Below are 13,188 nucleotides of genomic sequence, written 5' to 3' on the forward strand. Positions count from 1 at the left end.
CTGTTTTCTAAAACCATATGTAAAAAGAGTAAATATCATATAAAGCTTAAAAATTATAGTAATCTACAAATAAACCTAAAAAATCCCTAGAGATTATTTACTCCAAATCATATGATTTCAAGGAGGAAAAAAAACAGAAGTTCTGAGAGGTTGTGATTTTTTTAGAGCCATAGAAGTGATTATAAGTAGAGCTAGGATTACATCGCAAGCTCTGATTCTTGGTCCAGGACTCTCCGCTTCAGTTCACTGCCTCTTTCATATCGCATCTGCATAATCAAGTATTCCCAGGAGTGATGGTTATTACAAATGACAATACTGATTAACCACATTCTCAGTATTTCCTAAGTGAATACAGATTTTAACACTATGATTATACAAAGTGAGAAAACTAGCTTTCCTTTTTAGCACAGTGACAGACTAAATTGGAAGAAATACTTGTCTGTATTTATAAAAATCTAAATTATGAAGTATTTTGCTTAGGACATATTTCATTCCACAAAGTACTTGGGGCTGTTTATAGAAGTGCAATTTTTAAATATAAATAAAAATTTATCATCAGAACAACAGAGAAATATAAGTTGGAAGAGGCAGTTACAGACTGTGGTGTCATGAGGGCTGGGTAGAAGAATTAGGATATCTATGATGATCAAATTTATGATGGTTGTTCAGTTATCAAATTGATGTGAAGCTGCCTGAATGTCAAAATGAAAAGAAAGCATGGTCAGTTAACATTGGACATTACCCACTAAAGAAAATATTCTAGTTTCCCAGGGAAAGTAAACATTTCCTACACCTCATGCTAAAATGAACTTCTCTGCACGCTCTCCCTCTGGAGCACATTTGCATCTTTCCTCCCACTTTTTTCCCTCAGGTTCATACTTTTGCTTTCTTTCTCCTAAACTCCAAAGGCTCTTCTTTTGCCTCTGTAACTTGCTTCCTAAGTCTATGCAGCCCAGCTGGCTCACTTCTCCTACCTCTGTGACTTTATAAACTTCTTATGCCAGAAAGATTAATTTAATTAACTTCTCTCAGAGGTCATAGAGCTCATCTATACCAACAAATAGCTAAGGTTGTCTATACATTTTTGTGGTAATTAATAATAATTAAGTTTGTAATGTTAGTAAATGTCAAATATATTAAATCTAAAAACAAGTGCTTCTCATGAAAGAGTGGGGAATTTCGGAGGAAAGGTGTGGGGGTTTTAATCAGCCAAAAACCTTGTATGCATATACTGTATGCATAACCCAAGGACACAGACAATAGGGTGATGAAGGCCTGGGGAGAAGGAGGGAGCAGGCTGGAGGGGGCGAAGGGTGGGGGGAAAGGACATATGTAATACTTTCAACAAAGATTTTTAAAAATAATAAAATAAAATAAAGAAAAACAGGTGCTTCTCAAAAGATGGGTGAGGTAAAACACTATTAGAACCACTTATTGCCTGTTTAAAATGCAATTACTGAGTACTGCTCTAAATCTAAAGAATCTGAATTTCTCAAAGTGGGATTAGGAATCTGTATTTGATAAATTCCCCAGGCATTCTAAAATTTGAGAACCACTGACCCAGGCTATCCAGAGTTTTGATGACCATGGGGATCTATGTAGTCTCCCCCTCATGACCCCATGCTTTGTGATCTAATTCTGAATGCCACTTTCATGTCACACGACGAAGTACAGGAATCTGAAATTGACCAATGGTCAGTTTCCCCTTGAGAATGTTACAGAATTTACCAGACAACTGAAAAATACACAGGAGTACCCGGAGATACAGGAAAAACCCATTTATTTCCAGATGTTTCACATGTACTAGCACAGTGACTCAGGGGATCAGTTCTTCAAATCCTGAGTAAACCCATATGGAGGAAGCTTTCTCTTTATACCCTTTGGTTTCTTTGTCCCCCATATGTGGACCAGACTTCTGGACCTTTCTCGGGTTTTGCAAAAAGCACTGTGTGTTGGGATGGGCCCATGAGACCACACCTAAAGGCCTGGCCTGGCACCAGCACTGATAACCCCCTCTGGGGGTTGTGTATTGTTCATGGTTTATGGCCTCTGTAAAATGTGAGTATTTAGGTAAATAGGTCTTGCAAAACCAGATAATTGAGGAAGGGGCAGTGACTTGATTATAGGCTAATAAGAATGTGTATTAGGGATACTGTCTAACTAGGTATAGAGTCAGGCTGCTGGTCTCCTCCCAAAAAATGTCTTATTTTCCTCATCAAGAAAACAGCCGATCATCACCATAGTTCAAACAATTCTCTGTCAACTAGAATTTTGAAAAATGTTGGATAGTAGACTATTGTAGGCTATAGAACATAAGCTCATAAAAGCAACAACTTTGTTTGCTTTACTATTGCATCCTCCATGTCTGGAACAGGGTTGGTCCCATAGAGAAAACACAGTAAATATTCGTTCATTCATTCTTTGTCAAGGACTGGGAAGTAAGTATTCAATGTTGTTGAAGATTTAGCAATCAATTTTCTTTTAAAATTTTTTCACTTTTAGGAAATTCTACCACATTTATTTAGAGACATAAAATCCCTTAAACCTGCCAATTTTTTTCTATTGAGAACAAGTAGAAAAATGTAGGGTAAAGCTATGATTTAATGGGCATTGAACGATGATCAATAATGATTTATAATTACCATTTAATCATCAGTGTAACAAGAAGATTTTTCTTATTCTGTCATTAAAGTACATTCTAAAATAGTGTATTGCCTTAGGTAAATATCTAAATATCTCATTATGTTCCTGTTTTGCTCTAACATTTTACAGCTACCACAAAAGACAAATTACAAGAGATCTTAGGGGTAAATAGTAAAACAAATATATTGCATATAAATTATTGAGGGTTTTTTCTCATAGTTTCTCTTTTATGTCACAACAAATAATGCTAAATTAGATGCCTAAAGTTTGTCACTAAACTCCTTTTACAAAACCAATAATGACTATTGATATTAATGTTGCTATCATTTAGTTGAAAAACATTTTGTTTTCCTGTGGATATCATATTAAAACCTCTCAGTTAAAGCAATGAAATTAAAGCAATACATAAACCATGATACTATATTACTGAATTATAAAGGTTCAAGCACATTTTAAAAGGTATTGTTACCACGTAATAATGACATCATGTCTTTGGCAGCATTTAAACATCACCTCTAAAATATTCTGCAAATCACATAAAACAGCAAAAAAAAATTGTTCATATGAGCTATTATAGTGCTATCAAGTGCAAACCTGGGAGATTACAACCTCTATAAACTGATCACTAACATAATTACACTTTACATCCTAACATGCACTGGCAGTGGCCTAATTTACAGTAACACAAGCAGTTTCATGAGACGAATAGATTAGTTTGTGGCAGCAATCAAGGACAAAGGACTAAAATCACCAGAAAGAAAAGATCAGAAACTCACCAAACCCATGTCATGTGGAAAGCTCTATCATTGTAACTGTTATTGATTATTATTCTGGGAAGATTACAAATCAGAAATTAGTCCAGATGTATGATGATAAACAACATAATTCTCTAAGAAGTTAGGACTATTTTTAAAATAGCTGGTAGAAGATGTACTGTGCCCTAGCTAGTCTGGCTCAGTGGATAGAGTGCCGGCTTGCAGACTGAAGGGTCCCGGGTTCCATTCCAGTCAAGGGCAAGTACATTGGTTGCAGGCTCCATCCCACCCAGGTTGGGACATGTGCTGGAGGCAACCAATCAATCAATGTGTCTCTCTCACTAAATATCAATGGAAAAATATCCTTGGGTGAGGATGAACAACAACAAAAAGAAGATATATTGCTATAAGAATTGACCAATGAATCTTGGCGACACACAAAGAGTTCTGGGATTTAATAAAATAAATACAAAAAGCATTGTTCTGGTTCTACCACACTCTAACAAATGAAAAGAATAATCTTTAAACTAGGTGTGGAATTGAGGATTTATCATATTTAAGGCAATAGCCAAAGACACTTGCATTTTCCATCCACAGATATTTATCCCAATGAGATTACTGAAATGTGTCAAGGTTTTAAGAATGAAAATAATCTACATTTACCTAATTAAGGATTTTGTGAGGTAGGGTTATTATTACTCTTCTATAGAGCTCTTCAAATCACTTTTGCATACATTATTCAATTTATCCTTCAAAGATCCCCACAGGAGCTAGGTTGGAAGTATGTTATTTCTACCTCTTACAAAAAAAGACTAAAAGGAAGAATTTTGCTAAAACTTTGCATGATTTTAATTCCAGTTTGCATCAGAACGATAGCTACAAATCAACCTAAAGATCCAAATCTTCTAATTTTCAGGTTTTCTACTCATAGTCCTATAATGGAAGACATTTGGAAGACTACTGTAATTTCTGAATAATTCAAGCCATAACTAATATTTATAAAACAGACAAACAGAAAGATTCAATTATAGAGTTCATTCAGTTACAAAAACAATTCCTGGAGAATTCCTGTAATAGCATTTCAAGAGGGAAAGAAAAGTGCCTAGGTCAGTGATGGTGAACCTTTTGAGCTTGGTGTGTCAGCATTTTGAAAAATCCTAACTTTGGTGCCGTGTCACATATAGAAATTTTTTGATATTTGCAACCATAGTAAAACAAAGACTTGTATTTTTGATATTTATTTTATATATTTAAATGCCATTTAACAAAGAAATATCAACCAAAAAAATGAGTTCGCGTGTCACCTCTGAAACGTGTGTCATAGGTTCGCCATCACTGGACCAGGTCAACTATGTATCAAGTAGGTTGCCAGGCACTTTTCATGTTTTTCTTAAATGTATTTTCTTATTAGTCCTGAGAGGTGTGTATTATTATACCATTTTATGTAAACTAGCTCAGAAAGCTTCAAAAATTAAGAAGTCCAGTGCTTTCTCCATTGGCCTGCTGCTTCTCAAACTTATGCCCCACAGTACCCGTGATGGCAGAAGAAGAGGAGGAGCATGGGCTCTGAGGTCTCAACCTACCTTTCCAGCCTTATCCCTTACCACTTCACCATCACTAGCATCCTTGTTACACCCGCACACAGTCTAGGTTACATCCCACGAGGACACATCAGGTCAACACACCAGACACTCGAGACCACTCTGACACACCATGTTCACACAGATGCTGACCATTTCACAACTCAGAGCTTCTGACTTCCTTATTCCTTCTGCCCAATGTATTATATGCACACTGCACTACTCCAAAACCTCTTACTCCTCCCCTCAAAACCCTACTGAAATGGCACCTCCTGAATGAATCCTTAAGCATTTTTTGACTCTTATAAACACAGTTTGTTTTATACATTATAATGTTCATATAGGAACATTATCTACTTCTATTGTGATTTATTTACTTGCTAACTACCATGCCACTAGACTTTGAGCTGTCTGGAAGCAGAGATCTCTCTGATTCATCCTGATATCTCTAGTGCCAATCACAGTTCCTGGGACAAGATAGATTTTCAATACCGATCTGTTGAATGAAGTGTCACTCATTAGTAGATAAGGCAAAAAGCCTTGTAACAATGGGTTATTTGAATGCAGATATGCTTTAAATTATTTCTGGAGAGAGAATGAGGAATAGTTAAAAACAGTGTATTTTCATTATTGTTTGCAACATTCTTTCTACAATCTTGTTTTCTCAACCTATTTACTCAACCATTGGTTTAAGACCTAGCTAAAAAAATTTCATCCAGCCTATAAAAAATTAACTAATATCATCCAAATTAATGAGGTTTAAGTGTTTCTAAAGGGAAAAGAGTTACCAAAAATACATAAGGAGCTGTTTTCTTTTAATAATTAGAATAATCAGGTTTAACTAACCTATTCAATATTTTTTATCCGGTTACCATAGAAATACATTTGAATAATATTACTCAAACAAAAGTCCTAATGCCATGAAAGTAAATTTTTAAAGTGTTTAACAGTAGATGTTATATTCCAAACATCAATGTATATCTTTTACAAAGTTTTAACAAAACATACCAAATAACACTCCTATTGAAAGGAAGAAATAAATAGGCATCACTGTCCTCTTGCTACTCAGTCAGCTCTGCTAGCCTTAGAGAAGTATACATTTTCATGGAAATTGCAAACATTTTCAAAAACTACAAAATAATGACAAGATTGAAAGGCTTCTCTTCTCTATTGAAATCAAAAGGCAGTTGTTTTCCCAGACTTCCATGATTTTGTCTACCAAGATTGTTGCTCCAATAACTTCAACAATAACAATATTAATACAAGAGGTGATATCTTGATGGAGGTTTGTTTCATTATGGGATTCCTCTACCCCAAAGCAACAAACAGTCCCCTGAATAACCCTAAAACAATCACAATATATGAACTAGCCACGGAGCACCACAGAGGGCTCCAGTAGACTTGGCAGCCTTCCTTTGCTCCTCAGAGCCACTTTCATGACAGTAGATGTCCAATCGGGAAGAAAAGAACAACCACCGAAACCACTAGCTCACAGGAAAAGGTGCAACAACTAGTCAGAGAATACTTACTGATTCCTGAGTGTGTGTGGCTGAAAACTGTAGCCACCAGCCCTGGCAAAAGGGCTTCTTTGAGGGCAGAGTGAATGGTGAACATTTTGGGCATTAACTAGCAAAATACAAAGGAGGAGAAAAAGAAAAAAAGCAGCTCCCTGGGGTTAATGATAGTAGAAATATCATTCAGTCTCCAGCTTATGAAACTGTTCTCGGGAACCCACCTGCTGATTCCCCTTCCTCCTCCTTTCAGAGGATGTAAAAGCAGCCAATCCAAAGCTGTTACAGGTGCCACCCACTTCGCCGCTAATCCGCTGTAGGTTGGCAAGAGAAAGTGAAAAATGAGATAAATTCCACCCCCTTCTCCTACCTCTGCAGGCAGCATTAATACTGATAATTATTTGGTCACTGGTGAGTCTGGCAGTAATTGCTACCTCCTCCTATCCTCTCGCATTTGCATTTCAATTGCCTTCATCCTAATACTGAAAAGGCTCAAAGCTTTGTTTGCCTGACCTTGTGTAGATAGCATGCACTTCCTCATAATCAGTCACTACCTACCATCTGTGTCTTCCTTGAAGGATGGCTGGGTAATGTCCTCTGCTCCCAACAGATGCTCTAAAAATAATGAGGCTATTTTTATAAGCATGAGTGTTTGTGATATGTACATGTAAAATATATACATATGTGCATAAATACATCTATGAATGCAATCTCATTATATGTGCCTTTTCTGGCAAGCTGTTTGGTTGGTAATAGTTCAGCTTTAAATGTTTTTATAAAACAGCATATATTCATTTTGACTAAAGATAAGAATTTTACTTCTATCTCTAAAAGAAGCTCTTAAATTGCAGCATATTTACATGGTAAGGCTGGGATAGCTGGGGAAGTCAAAGTGTGAGCTTCACTACAAATAGGATTTGCCAAGTACTTTCATAATATTTGAGACACTAAATTAGGCTCTTGCTGCAGCCAAGAAAATGGCAGTCTTTTCCCTTATTGCGTTTATATTCTAACAGATATCACCATCTGCTATTTATTCTCCTTATTTTGAATAGGATATCACAGAGACAAAACAATTTCAAGTAAATCTTTAAGATTTCAGAGTTAAATTATTCCATCCAGGGAACAAAAAAAAATAGTTTTTTATTTTTAATTCACTTTTTCTAGGAGATATTCTCTCACTTGCATTGGGGATCAAGAGCACATACTCTGGAAGCAGATTGGGTTTAAGCTTTTACCTAGCTCTGCCATTTGATGGTTGTGGAGCATTCTTTTTAGTCCTCAGTTTCCTCTAAAAATAATAGCCAAACTACTTTCCAGAGTTGTGGTTAAGGGTTAAATGAGTGAATGTATATAAGGATTCAGGTTCACAAGAAATTCTATGCCATCATTAATCGTTACCCAGCAGCTGGGAAGCCACCTAAAAGCTATGCCTTGAAATTCCAATGTTCAAGTCTACATATATTTCTATATATTTATATACATTTTCAATTACAATCACAAGCCTAATTTAAATGTGAGTACAGCAACATTATCTGAATGCCCACTAGGTATGTCTTCACCTGCTCCAACGCTGTTAGTTGTATCCAATAGCCAATCCCCACTTTTGTCTTACCAACATAATCCTTTCTATTTTGGAAATAGCAATACACATAAGCATTTTCCAGACTCCTATTCAGATGGAGGACTCTTGTGACACAGTCTGGCCAATGAGATATAAATGGAAGTTTTTGATTGAGACTTCTGGGAAATCTCTTGAAAGGGAGATAAATCACTGTCACATAGTTGCTTTTACTCATCTCCTTTTTTAAAAATATATTTTTATTGATTTCAGAGAGGAAGGGAGAGGGAGAGGGAGAGGGGGAGAGAGAGACAGAGAGAGATCAATGATGAGAGAGAATCATTGAACAGCTGCCTCCAGCAGGTCCGGTCCGGGACTGGGGATTAAGCCCACAACCTGGGCATATGCCCTGACCAGGAATTGAACCGAGACCTTCTGGTTCATAGGTCAACGCTCAACCACTGATCCACGTCAGCCAGGCTGCTCATCTCCTTTTTTTCTGCCTGGGAAGCAGATGCAACAACTGGAGCTCCAGCAGCCACCAAGTGACCATTCTAAAAGTCACAGTTCAAGATTGGCTAAAAGAAAGGATGGAAAGAGTCTGGGTCATGATTGTATAGTAGACCTGCCATACAGGTTCAACTGACTTCTTTATATTAAATAGTAAAAGAAAGACCCTTATCTGATCTGAACTACTCTATTTGGGTGTTCTTTACATGCAGCAAAAGTTATATCCCTGATATATCCATTGATATAACTGGGGACCATAGTTCACAGACAAGATTAAGGACCATCCTGTGTTGACACAGCTTGAAGATGGTAGAACTGAATTTGGAACCTAGGCAGTTTGGGTTTTAATTATACACTGCATGTCTCTTAAAAGAGTACCAATGGATTAGACTTGGAAAATAAAAGTTAACTTTTTCTCTATTTGTAACACTCCTCTCCTTGGTCTACCATTCATTCCTTTGGACAACCAACAACCATCTAATGTGTTAAATGCCAAACAAAATGTGCCAGGAACTGGAGATACCACCTGAACAAGCAGGCAACATCCCTGCCCCCATAGAGCTTACATCTGTGTGTGGATATATATGAAAACATAGACAATTGCAATATTGTAAGCACAGGTATGTGGGGGAGACCAGGTACCATATTTTCTCTTCCTCCCTCCAAACATTTAGTTACTAACTGTTCTAACACGCAGGAGAAATTCAGCAATAGTGAACTACTTCACTTGAATTGTTTTTTAGGTGATTTTCTCCCCAAGGGGAGGAGGATAGGCTGGACAACTTTCCATTGCACCATCTTGATTAAACATGGGATTCCCAAGGCTTTTTCCACATTTACTGTGCATTCACCCTTTCTCCTACTTATAACTGTTCTTACTCTTGACATGCAAATGTGAGAAATGTTTCTCTCTTCTCCTACACATGGTATTAAAAGAGCTGTTACTCTCTTACAGGTTAGTCATGCCCGTGTCTGTCCACAAGCTGTGTTGCTGTCAGTGCTCAGAGGCCATTCCTCAGTCTGTTTTGTGTAGAGCTATCACCACTCCACATGCCTCTGTTCACTCCTGTGGTTCCTGGATGGGGTGGCAATTGCAATGGGACAATGAGGTCTTTCCTTTTAAATCTTCAGTATCGGATCTGAGAAAAATAATTCCTTTCTCTGGGTCAGAAAGCCGGAGCTTAGAGGGTCGATGTGGGGAGGGGTCAATGGGGGACATCTTTAATACTTTCAACAATAAAGATACATTTTTTAAAAAGCAAAGAAAAGAAAGCCTGAGCTTCCCTCTGACCCCACCTCAGGCTTCCTCTATGATTCACATACCTAGTATGTAAAGTCTTCCTTTTGTTCACCGCCTCTTCAGAAAATCAAGTAAAAAGGACTGGTCTCTTTTGTTCTCATCCTCAATGTCCTTCTCTCTCCATAGAGCAATAAATCTGCTAAGATTCTGAAAAGAAAGGTAAAATGAGTTGTTAAAAATTCAGCTGCAGCCCTACCTGGTTTGGCTTAGTGATTAAAGCGTTGGCCTGTGGACTGAAGGGTCCCAGGTTTGATTCCCATCAAGGGTACATGCCTGGGTTGTGGGCCCGATCCCCATAGGGGGCGTGCAGGAGGCAGCCAATGATTCTCTCTCATCACTGATGTTTCTATCTCTCTCTCCCTTCCTCTCTGAAATCAATAAAAACATATATTTTTAAAAAATCTTCTGCAGCCCTAGCTGGTTTGGCACAGTGGATAGAACGCCAGCCCATGGACCTGATTGGACAGGTGCAGGAGGCAACCAATGGATGTGTCTTACTCACATTGATGTTTCTCTCTGTCTCTCCCCCTCCCTTCCACTCTCTCCAAAAATCAATGAGAAAAAAAAAATATCCTCGAGTGAGGATTAACAAAAAAATCGTAATTGACCTGGTTAATTATCCACCCACCATTGGCCATCTGAATGTGAAACATGGAAACATGACATATCATGAGAATATCAAACTCTACTTTGGTGGTTTCTACCAGTGATAGGAGCCACAGTGGAGCCACTTGACAAACCTAAAAGTCAGAACAGTATTCAAGTAATAGAGACAGCACAAATAACAACAGCAATAAAATAAAGAAAAAATATAGCTTTATTTTACTTGTCCTGAGTAGCTTAAAAGCATGGCACAGACTGCATTTGTTGCATGAATAATGGCCCCTTTTATCTTCCAGCTTGGTGCATCAATGGACTTCTATGCCTGTCCCACTTCTTAACCCATTATCTCTGGTCATTCCATTTGTCACTATAGTTATGTGACTCACAAGGTAATAATCTGGTGAAACAAGAAATGTTGAGTTCTCATCCTAAGCCAATAACTTCTCTTATAACCTTGTAGAGTTATTCAAGCTCCACATTCTCATCTTTAGAATGGCAGTGACAATAACCCACCTCATGGGTTTATGGGAAAACAGAAGGCATTTTAAATTATGACAAAACACTTCATAAACAAAAGTCTGTGAAGCGGCATTGTTCTCAGACTTGTGCTGCCTTTCCAATTACAGAAAGAGTCAGTTACTGATTGATCATTACTGGAGCAGCAGTCCCTTCCCAGGAAGTGCAGCCACAGGGTGAAAGAGTGTCAAGATAAAATATGTATTCAAATATCCCTTTCACAACTTTGGATATCAAAAGCTGCGATCAGATCCTTTCCTTGTCACAAAAAGGACCAGAGCTCTTTACATCTAAATTTAACATGGGGAAGCTTGTTAGAGGGGAGACAAGGATGAGAACATTGATTTTCTTCCTTTACCTTTGCCATGTTGAAGGAGAATCATGAATGAGCATGAAAGAGCTGCTATCTCCCAGTCTTCTCATGTATGCTCAATGTCTGACAGTAACAGGTTTAGCAGGTTGAACAGAAAACATCCATGTGAATGGCAAAATTGTGCTCATCACAAGACCCCAGTTTGCTAATCCTTTTCATTTTCCCCTTATCCCTGGTTCACTGGTGTGTCTCTGGGTAGATTTTTGCTCACTCTAGTTCTTGCTTTGCTTCAGGAGGCTGGGCCTTCTCCCTATTTCCAAAATTTGGGGATAAATTTCCACTTACAAAAGCTTTACATATGGTGAACATTTACAGTTATTAGAGACAAAAGATAGTAGCAGCCATTAAACTTAACCCCCCGGAATACTCTGAATTTTTCTATGGTTTCTGCCTCAATGTTTCTCACTTCTCCTGGCCCTGAACACTTCCTTTAGCTCCATTCCCTTCTCTCTTGATCTATAATTTCTTCATATTCTCAAGTGAAAGCTTGGAGTAGGATGAAAAAATTAGAAACACGGAGAACAATCACCAAGCCTATATGTTCTTGCTTCCACACTTGCCCACCTCCCCCTTTCATGTCTTCTCCACAAAGCCACTAGGGGGAGACATATTAGAACCTATTCACAGTATTGCTGGGAGGCTTAAATCATATACATAGTACGTAAAGCATTTATAACAATGCCTGGCATTTACTCAGTAAATATTAGCTATTCGCTGTAGCTGAAATACTGAAAGTTTCCTATAAATGACAGTCATTGTTATTATTGGGACAATAGTCATCTCTATTCTGTTTTAGGGGGGGTCTTCATTCTTTTTTTATTAAATTTATTCAGGTGGCATTGGTGAATAAGATTATATAGGTTTTGAGTCTTTGTGGAAAGTCACCCTGTTCCTGCTTCAACAGTGCTTAGATTGAACCCAGTGCTAGATCCATCTCAGCCAGCTGCCCAATGCCCTCAGACAGTCCCAAGGCCCCAGCCACCATTCCAATGCTGCACAGCTGCCTCTCCTTAACCGCCCTATAACAAGGACAGTGTCCACCTCGAAGGTGCACCAGAACTACCACCAGGACTCGGAGACCGCCATCAACCGCCAGAGCAACATGGAGCTCTACGCTTCCTATGTCTGCCTGTGCATGTCTTACTACCTTACTATTTTGACAGTGATGTGGTTTTGAAGAACTTTGCCTAATATTTTCTTCACCAATCTCATGAAGAGAGAGAACATGCTGAGCAAATGATGAAGCTGCAGAACCAACAAGGTGATGGAATCTTCCTTCATAATATCAAGAAACCAGACTGTGATGACTGGGAGAAGGGGCTGAATGCAATAGAGAGTGCATTACACTTGGGAAAAAAGTGTGAATCAGTCACTATTGGACTTGCACAAACTGGCCACTGACAAAATAATCCTCATTTGTGTGGCTTCATTGAGAATCACTACCTGAATGAGCAGGTGAAATCCATTAAAGAACTGGGTGACCACATAACCAACTTGCACAGGTTGGAGGCCCTGAAACTGGCATGGCAGGGTATCTCTTTGACAAGCACACCCTGGTAGACAGTGTTGAGAGCTAAGCCTTAGGCTGGCTTCCCAGAGCCATGGGAGTGACTTCCTAGTCACCAAAGCAGTAAGTGCATGTTGGAGTTACCTTTTCTGTAACTTGTATCAAAACATCAACTTATGTCTTTCATTTGTACTATTCCTTCAAATAAAGCAATATGGCACCCCCCAAAAAAATTATATAGGTTTCAAGTGTATATTCCTATGATACATGATCTGTATATTGCATTGTGTGACCACCATACAAAGTCAAATCATCTTCCATTACCATCT

General features: G+C 38.2%; 1 pseudogene; it reads left to right on the forward strand.

Moving 5' to 3' along the window:
• Window positions 1-1,620: 1,620 nt before the first annotated feature.
• Window positions 1,621-12,944, forward strand: LOC102242585 (annotated as a pseudogene).
• The last annotated feature ends 244 nt before the right edge of the window (window positions 12,945-13,188 follow it).

This window comes from Myotis brandtii, unplaced genomic scaffold (assembly GCF_000412655.1).
Source record: "Myotis brandtii unplaced genomic scaffold, ASM41265v1 scaffold424, whole genome shotgun sequence".
NCBI classification, from domain to species: Eukaryota; Metazoa; Chordata; class Mammalia; order Chiroptera; family Vespertilionidae; genus Myotis; species Myotis brandtii.